The sequence below is a fragment of the Dasypus novemcinctus genome, chromosome 1, assembly GCF_030445035.2.
Source record: "Dasypus novemcinctus isolate mDasNov1 chromosome 1, mDasNov1.1.hap2, whole genome shotgun sequence".
In the NCBI taxonomy this organism is placed as follows: Eukaryota; Metazoa; Chordata; class Mammalia; order Cingulata; family Dasypodidae; genus Dasypus; species Dasypus novemcinctus.
The window spans coordinates 183,078,670-183,088,352 of NC_080673.1; the positions used below are offsets into that span (position 1 = coordinate 183,078,670).

Genomic DNA, 9,683 nt, shown 5'->3' on the forward strand with positions numbered 1-9,683 from the left:
GGGCCTGGAGCTCTGCATGGCACCTGGATGAGGCCCAAGCATTTGCTGACTGAATGAATAGGACACAGACCACAATTTATGTTTTTCCAAAAGAGGTTTGCTGCATCATCATTTACAGAGTTGAAAAATTTTAGGGAATTTATTGTATCAACTATGGTATATCCGTGCAGGGGTCAGAAAACACCACTTAACAGAATCAGTAAAAACACAGAAAAATATTTTAGATAAACTGCAAATAGAAGTAACTTTATTTAGTCCTATCCATTACATGATCAACAACAGCATAATAAGACGCAGAGATGCTCCGTGGGGTTCCCAGTGGGTGGTGAGATGGGGGTGATTTTTATTTTCTTCCGTCTGAAATTTCCAAATTCTTGAAAAAGACGCAGCCCGATCCCAAAACCCACTAAGGTCCATCAATTCAGGGATCGTGGGCGAGGCTGTTGGGATTAGTAAAGCCGGAGGCTTAGCGGCCGATTCTGTGAATCTGCAGGACCAGGGGCTTTCATGAAGTCTCTAAGCCAGACCGAAGAAAATGCTCCGCAGGCAGCAGCGGCACGTGGAAGACGCCTCTGTGCTCGCAGGGCCCATCCTGCAGCCGCTGGCTTCCACGGTTATCTCTACTGGAGGACAAGGTCCACTTCTTTCATTTCCCTTTAATAAGCGTCCAGCGCCGTGCTTGACACAAAATGGGCTTCAGTAATACTTGTTGAATGAGCGTGTCATGCTTCCTGTGTACATGCTGGGCCCTTCCTGTCCCTCAGAGAGCTAATAATTATTGAGAGTGGACTACAGGACCAGTCGGACTGGCACTTTACACAACCTCCCAGCCACCCACAGAGGGCTGCTATTCTCCCCAGTATACATACAGAGGGGGAAAGCCAGGCCCAGAGAGGTGAAGGCACCAGTGCTCTGTACCAAGTGGTAGAACCCTGAACTCCAGGTCGGTTTGAATCCAGACTCCTCTCCCACAGCGGCTCCCGGGCTGGAGTGCCCTCTGTGTGCCCCCCAGTGCCTAGGGGCAGGGCAGCTTTCCTAGGCCCTGCCCCCTGCTCCTCTGCCTCCTGGAATTGCCGGGCCTGTCACGGAGGTTTGGATCTTCCCTGTGTCTCGGTGAAAAGCCTTACAGCTGACCATCGCATGTGGGGCAATGCCTGCTGATCTCCAGGCCTGCTGGAGAAGGCTTTTCCTTTTCCTGGGGTGTGCCAGCAGCAGCCACAAACCCAGGGCCAGGGCAGGGGAGTGGGGCAGAGCTGGGCAAACTCCAACCACAGCTCAAGGCCGCTACGGGGGGTGAACTGCCCGGGGCTGGAGGCACAGAGGTTAAAAGAACACAAACGGCTGGTCCAATGTGCTTTTTGCCACAGGAGTTAAAAAGTGTCTGTACTTCTCCGGCTCTTCCAATACAGGAATCCTTAGCAATAGTATCTTGGGGGGAAAAAAACATTTTGAAATGTTCCATTTCAACCGGGCACTTTTCATAGCATAGAGGTTCAGAACCAGACTCCAGAGCCAAGCTCAGAGCCCAGCTTTGCCCCGGGCATGCTGTGACCTTGGGCAAGCCACCTGAGCTCTCCAGGCCTCAATTTCCCAACTGTAAAATGGGGTTTAGACAGAGCTACCTTGCGGGTTATTAGAAGGCTTAAATGAGTTGACTTTTGTAAACTGCTTAGAACAGCCATTTGTTGAATGGATTGCCCCACGTCACTCCTTTCAGCAGCCCTGTGAAATAGTACTATTCCCATTTTATAGAGAAGACCAAAGCATCCCGGGAGGCTAAGCTGCTTGGGCCCAGGCCACAACCAAGAGCTAGTTGACAGTTCCTCTGAGTTCCTGAGTCTATGCTTGCTTCTCAATTACCACCTGACCGGGAGCCCATAAAGGCCCATCCTGGTATGTGATGTGTAGAAATAACGACTGTGTGGCAGGAATGCGTGAGTCACATGTTAATAGCATACAGATGAGAGGCTACTGATTAAAGGCCAAGGACTAAGCAAATGAAGAAGCTGCTTCAACACCGAGGGAGAAGGTTGGTGACCGACCCAGCGTCTCCAGAACCCCGGAGGCAGGCAGGATTCCACGACCTGGGCCTGGAGGCAGACACATCTCTGTAGGGAAGGCGGGCCTCTAACCAACCCTCCCCTGGCGCTCCAGCCTCCAGGCTCCAATGCTCACGGGCCATTTGCTGCAGCCATTGCTTCCAAGTCAACCTCACCCAAACCCAACTCATCATTTCCCCATGCCCCCAGAGGCGCCCCAACGTGACACCCTCCTGATGGGGTGTTTCCTGCCACCACGCTCCGAGAATCTCAAAGTCAGCATCTTGGACAGCCCCCAGGTCCAGCCGTGCACCCACACTGGCAGATGCTACCCGGGACTATCCTGGGGCCCCGGCTGCCCTTAGTTCCTGGCGCCACCTCCCTAGCCCAGTCCAAGCCAACGCAGCCCGCTGTCGAACTGGTTGGGGCTCAGGTGTCTCTCCACACAAAGCTGTGTTCATGTGGATAGTTGGACTCCCCAGGTGTACAGCCCACCCGCTGCTCTCCAGATGACTCCTCTGCGATGGTCACACTGGCTGTTGTTGCTCAGGGGGCCCCCCACCCCCGCCCCAGCAGGCCCCCCTCTCACCTCTCTGTCCGCCACGTGTGCTCAGCCCAAGTCCCTCCTCCTCTTGCTCCGCCTGAGTTCTCCAGTCCTCTCTGGTCTTGCCCTTCTCCTTGCCTCCAGCATGCACTGCCTGAGTGACTCACCTGGCACTCATATATCAGGGGGTTATCTTTCCATCGACTTCCGATAACCACCACTATCATTTAGTGAGCCCAGAGAGGTGCTGTGCTGGCGCTTCACTGTATTTGATTATTTCAGTCAAGTCTTATGCAACTGAGACTGCACCATCCTCCCAAGTTTGCAAATGAGAAACCCTGCAGCCAGAAGAGATTAGCAACTCCTTCCAAGTCACCCCGGAGGCAGTGACAGAGCCGGTTTTTCCCAGGTCTATCTCCCAGGGAAGTTGGGCCCTTATCCAGGAAGCACTGTGACTGTGTCCTGGTATGTGTGTGGGGGGGGTATCAAGCTGGGACATCTACCTGACTTCCTGGAACACTGATTGTATTTGGGGAAAGGGAGTGTTAAATATTGAACCGAATATTTGGGACACAAGACTTACGTGGCGGAAGCTGATCTGGAGCAGGGTTTCTCAGCCTTGGCATTGGGGGCCAGAGAATGGTTTGTTGGGGGGGGGGGCGTGGCTGCCCTGAGCACTGGAGGAGTTGAGCGGCAACCATGGTCTCTTCCTCACCAAGTGCCAGGAGCACAACATCCCCTCCTAGCTCGTGACCACCAAAACTGTCTCCAGACATTGCCAAGTGTCTCCTGGAGGAGCTGAGAACCCCAGGTCTAGGTAAAGAGATCGGACTTAAGATCCCAACTGCCTGGTTCAAGTCCCAGCTCTGCCATTTACTGGGTGACTTTCGGTTAGTCCCTTAGCCTCTCGGTTAGTCTCTTAGCCTCTCGATACCTCAGTTTCCCCATCTGTAAGATAGGAATACATAACAATATCTGCACAGGACTGTTGTGAGGATACATGTATTATGTTTTGAGAGTTCTTAGAACAGTGCTGGTGCATGATAAGCCTTCCATAATTATCAGCTATCTTCACACTAAAAGAAGCATGGCTATATTATGGTATAGAATGCAAGATTTATATGAATTAAAAATAAAAAACAGAACACAAAAGAGCTTGCAGTATGCTGTTTTGGGTTACCCACGGACATCTCGAGGCTCATTTGTAGAACCTTCTGCTTTTGGGAGCACTTTGATGGAAAAATCTGAAAAATACTGTGACCTTTTACCAGCTCTCTTTCTCTTATAATCTTCACGAACTCTAGGAAAGCTTTCTTATCTCTTATGCACACTTACACTGCCTTCCCAACTGGAATTTAAGGTCTTATAGTGCAAGAGCCATCTGTTATGCCTATTCTTACTGTGTCCAATAGACAGTGCATAGTAGACACTTAACATTTTTGAATGGAGGCATCAACCCATGGGGTTCGCTGAAGAAACACACTGGATTCGTGTGCATCGTGATGAGTAAACAACTCACGGCTAATCTTATCCGTGGGTGGTGTCCCTAATCGTCCCGTGCAAGTTAGGCTGGCCAAGCTACATCCGTGGAGCAATTGCTCCGAGGCACTGCAACCTGCAGAGACAGCAGTCCCATTCAGGAAACTCTTCTCAGCCCAGTGTGGAAAGCAGATAATTATTTGCCTAAATTAAATTCTGTCTTCCTGATTTCTGTGACTGGTCAAAATCATGTCCTTTCAAGGACTGAACAAGGAAGTCTCTCGTGAATACAAAAGCAGATGCTACCATGGTCCAATTTTCTCTGATACCATGGGCACCGGGTATGAGCAAAGAGGAGAATTCAGACACCCCCTGCACAGAATTGTTCAGAAAGGAACAGGTTGCCCTGGCCGGGGACCCATAAGCCAAAAGGTCGTGGGCACATCCCCTGAGGTCTGTGCTTCATTCACGTACACATATTCAGTCAACATTAGCCAGCATTTCAGAAAAGCAAAGGGAAGTTGACCGTCTGCACCTCCTCCTGGGAGCCTCGTTGTTCCCTCTTCCCAGTTCCATCCTTCGTTTCCTCTTAACTAGCACTTCTCTGATGAAGCGATAATTTCCCCTCGCTTAGCACTCCGTTTTCTAACGCACTCATTGACTTCACCATTCTCTGTTGGGTGCTCCCTGTGCTCACTGCTGGGGAAGGAGAGGGAGGACCCCACACACCCTGGCACCGGCCCTCACTGAGCAGGCGGCCAGGAGAACCAGCCGACTGGGCCGCGCAGCACACTCTGAAACACCACGGCCCTGCCCCTCCACGCCCCCTGCACTCCCACAGCCTAAGCTGCCCCTCGTGGGAGGTGGAAAGCAGGGAGATGTAGGGTACCCGACTACTCAGGAGAAGGAAGGGGGTGCTGGCGGCTGCCCCAGGCCTGGACACACAGGCCCCAGGTACCGGCCCTCCTGGCCAGCAAGGCCCCAGCCTTCTATGACGGCCTACCCCACAGCCCTGGGGGGGCTGGAGCCAACCCCCACGGTCAGCCCCACGACGAAACGTCAGCCCCGGGAGCTGCCACCTCTGCTGGTGCCCCAGAGCTAGCACACAGCACCAAGGGCGAGACCCGCATGGTAGGTGGGGGCTGGCTCTGCAGAGTCCTGCCACTCACTCACTGCGTGACCCTGAGTGAGCTGCTGAACCTCTCTGAGCAGCAATTGCACAATGTCATAAATGGGGACAGCACCGGTCCCCTCAGACCTATTGGGAGAATTCAGTGATTAATGTGTGTAGGTGAGGCCCTTAGCACTGTGCCTGGCATGGGTAAACAGGACTTTATGCAATGAATGAATGAATTGCATCATGAACCATACATAGTTGTGCCTTAGTGCCAGGCACACAGCAGTCCTTTGGTAAATATTTGTGCAAAAATGAACCCAAAGCACCTGAGAGAAATAAAAAAATAAAAATAAAATAAAATAAACAGTACCTGACAGAAAGGAGCTAATGTTTGTTTTATCACAGGGGAGTGCTAGGAAGTTTTTGTGACCTTGTTAATTCTCAAAACAAGGAAGGGGTTCCAGTTTACAGGTAAAGAAACTGAGGCACAGAGAAGCCCTGCAACTAATAGGAGGTGGAATCGGAATTTGAACCCAGGACCCCTGGGGCCGAGACCGAGAGAGTGGGGATCTGCAGCCCCTATCAAAGCACCAAGGTTCTCAGGGCCTCAGGTCCAGGCTCAGTGGGGGTTCAGGGGGTCGACGGGAAGAAGGCAGGCTGGGCGGCTGTGTCTGCAGGGGTCGCACTGGTCCGCTCCTCCAGACAGATGGAAATGCCAGCCAAGAATGCCATTGCGACGGGCTGCTGTGTTCCTCCAGGAGCACACAGCTGAGAGGGGGGCAGCACCGAGCAGGTCAGACAGAGGAGGAAGCACACTTCTGAGGCCCCCGTTCCCAGGGATGTGGCGCGCACAGGCCTGTCTTGGGCCTGCCTCCCCAGGAAGGGGTCTTGGGGCACCCCCAGAGGTCCCTGGAGCCTTTGGACCCTCCAAAGGCTTTCTGTCTTCCCCAGACCCCCGCTCCAGCTGTCGCCCTGCTATTCCTCTTCCCGCCTTTCCCAAGGCCACACTCCAGCTTGCGGCCTGGCCAGAAGAAGCAGAGGGAGGGAAAGAAACACCATTTCTCTCAGAAGTTTGGTGATAATACCAGTATCTTCAACGTCCACCCAGGAGAGAGGTCAGTGGCTCTCGTGATCACTTATCGATCTGTGCCCCTGCTTCCCGTGACAATCGAGCCTGCTGGGCCCATAACCCTCAACGTCCTACCTCCACCTGAGTACCCAGTGCCAAGAGGAACTCGGCACACACAGTCTTTCCTGCAGGCCAAGGAGAAGAAAGTTCTTGGCTCCTGAACCTACGCTGGTTGCTCAAGCAACATTGTTGGAGCCTCTCCGGCCAGGACCCGTGCCGGGGCAGCCTGTGCTCAGCATAGCAGCAGGCAGGAGCACGAGGGGAGCCGATGGGAGAGGCGGCAGCAGCAGGGGGCAGCGGGACCTGCAGGGAGACGGAGACGCAGGTGCTTAGATCACAGCCTGCCAGGGAGCGGCTGGCCGGTACCTGGTCACTGAGCACTTAGCTGTCCTAAGCCCTTTCCACCAATGAACAGATTTAACCTCGTAAGTACTTTCTGAGATAGGAACCAAGGTTGTCACCATTTTACAGAGGAAGAAACTGAGACAAAGAGCAGTTAATTGCCTTCAAGTCATGCAGCTATTATACCCTCAAAGCCAATCAAACTCGGAAGGCTGACTCCAAAATCCCCCAGAGGGGGATGGCTTCTTCTCTTCAGCTTCCTTTTACCATCAAGAGGAAAAAGAATGCCCATGGGCATGGTGGTGATGGGAGGTGAGCTATTAGGAGCAGAGGAGAAAAGGAAACAACTGGTCTGGGGGCACATTGAAGAATGGCTTTAGTTTAAACTTTTGATGAGAGGCACTAATGGAATATTTAAAAGGATGTTTGCCCTATCACCTTAAACTTGGGTCAAACACCGGACCTCATAGTAAAAATCCTCATAGTGCACTTCAAATTTGTATTTATATTTTAAAATCAATCCTGTACTTAGCCCTTAACAATGTCAGTTATCGGGCATTGTATTATGGAGTTAAAGGGTTAATTTGTAAATCTAACAGCAGATATAGCTCAAACGGTTGAGTGCCAGCTTGCCATGTATGAGGTCCCTGGTTCGATCCCTGGTACCTCCTTTTAAAAAAAAAAAAGGGCAAATAAAAGAAAAAAACAACTCTGGGAAGCTGGAATAGCTCAGTAGTTTAGCCCTGGCTTCCCACATACTAGGTCCTGGGTTCAATTCCCCACCCCAGTACCTCAAAAAAAAAAAAAAAAGAAAGAAAGAAAGAAAAAAAGAAACATATATTGCAATATCTTTGCAACCCTTTTTTGTGCTTCTTATTGCTCTTGCAATCACCCAGACCTTGTCCACACACCACCAGGGACTTGTTTCAATGAGATGGTTGAGTGATTTGGGGTGGGCGTGGGGGGGGGGGACAATTTGCTTAGCATCCAAACCTTTTACAAAGCTTGCCCTTCTTGCCACTGGTTCCCAAAGTTACAAAAATAGAGAAGAGATCATTATCAGCTGCTTGGCTGGCACAGGGAAAGAGATTCAAACACTCTGAAACAATGACTGCTACAGGAGGCACAACTCTTCCAAGAAGACCCAACACAGATCTGGTTAAGGAACTGCCTTCACAGGGAAAAGGAAAAACAAAAAGAAAGGAAAAAAAAAACAGCCAAAAACACTAAGCCCTGCGAACACAGAAACCTCTTGGCGAACCAGTTCAGAAAGGGAGAGGGGATTCTGAGTGATGAAATCCACAAGGCACCTCCAGGAAATAATCAACATGTTTGAGGAAAGCTGACTCCTCACCAAGGAAAACAAGAGATGCAGACTCTTCCCCTCAGCGCCTGCTACCCCTGACAGGCATCTGCCCTGGGAATCCGAGGAATGAATTAACTCCGTACAAACACTTGTTTCCATCTCAGGCCTGAGTAGGCTCTCACCTCCCCAGCCATCCACACGCGGCACATTTCCTTGTAAGCCACCTCCCACCCCCGACCCGCAGTCCCACCCCCCTGCCTGGTATTCTTTGGCTCTGAAAACTGGGAGCTCTTTTCTTCCAAGACAGTTGAAAGACAAACCCCATGGTGGATGGCCACCTGTCCAGGCGAGAAGAGCAAGCCCAGACTGCCTCACGTGGTCACCTGAGGTAAATCACTCTGCAAACAAGCATGGGGCTCCCCTCAGGATAGAGGGGTGTCACGTCCCCACGCAGCCACACCAACCAGGAATTTCAGCCCTGGAAGGGCTCTGGAAGAGGGCCCCATTCCTCTTCTTGTAAAGAGGGGGAAACCGAGGCTGAAGGGGCTCGCTGGGACCCCCTGGCCTTTGGGTCACTTAACTCTTTAGTGACCCGGCCACAAAGAAAGCCCCGATTCCCCATTCCATGGCACCAGCCTCCCTCCCCAAACCACGACTCTCCACACATCTGTCATTCTAGAATCCCCAAGTATGGCGGATTAATAACACTTGTAGAAGAGTGTAGTAATCACACGAGTAATAGCAGTAGTCCCAATAACAGCAGTAACATTCAGGAGGAAAATACTTTTGAAAAATTGGGAAAGGGTTTTTTTATTTCCTCTTCTGCGGCTCCAAGCCACGTTCCTTGAGGTCTTCAGCGCAGGTGCTGTCTAGAGGAATTCAAGCAGTTTAAGGTCCCTAAAAGAGAGGGAGAGAGAGCAGGAGGCTGCCTGGCCCCGGCCGTACTCACCAGCGCTCCCTTCGCAGGTGGAGACCTGAAGGAGGCACCCAGGTAGAGCCCGGCGCCCCGGGTATATATAGCAAAGGTGTTGCGCAAAGAGGCCGGCGGCTGCTGTCATCACGTCCCTCGCACATTCCAGGCCGGCCCGCCGCCGCCGCCGCCGCCGCCGCCAGGGTGCTGCCGACCCGCCGGCGTGCCGAGCCCATGGGGACCTCGGCCGGGCGCGGAGGCCAGGCCGGTGGCCCGGCGGCGCAGCCAAGCCTCCGACGGTCCCCGCCGCCGAACGAACGGCAGCGAACGGCCCCGCGCCCCGTCGGCGCCCCGCGCGCCCGGGCTCCCCGCCGCCGCGCGCCCTCCCCGCCGGCCGCCTCGGGCCGCGGGCGGCACCGTGAGCGCGGGGCTGCTGCCGCTTGGGCTCCCGGGCCCCTGCTGTCTCCTTCCCCCGCGAGCACCTGACTCGCCCAGGCTAGCTCCTCTGGAGGCTGAAGAGCTCAGGGCGGATGAGATCCAGAGAGAAAACAATGGGAAACTCGGGACAAATCTTTTTCAGAACAAAGCCAGGATTGTCCGGCCTTATCCTATCAGGTTTAGGGGGTGCTTTCTGCCCCGGGAGCTGGACTTGGAGGCTGGAGTTCGAAATTTGGGAAAAGGTTGGATTGGCCTGGCCGAGCCAGAGGAAGGAGGCTGCTCGCCCTGGAAATTGCCCCCCACCGCGGGGCAATTATTTCACTGCCCTGATCCCCTCTGCCGGGTGTGTGCCGAGGCGCCACCTATCCTTTCTCCATCC

General features: G+C 53.1%; 1 protein-coding gene across 2 annotated transcripts in view; it reads right to left on the bottom strand.

Annotated features, from left to right (window-relative positions):
- SLC34A2 (solute carrier family 34 member 2) overlaps positions 1-9,039 on the bottom strand; it is a 31,548-nt gene extending 22,509 nt beyond the window's left edge. The window contains exon 1 of one of the 2 annotated variants that reach the window (XM_012526476.4): positions 8,906-9,039. The gene's annotated coding sequence lies outside the window, so the exon portion shown is untranslated. Of the gene's footprint in view, positions 1-2,628; positions 2,871-8,905 lie in introns of those variants that run through there. The other variant, XM_012526477.4, reaches the window with a different exon arrangement.
- Between the last annotated feature and the right edge of the window lie 644 nt (positions 9,040-9,683).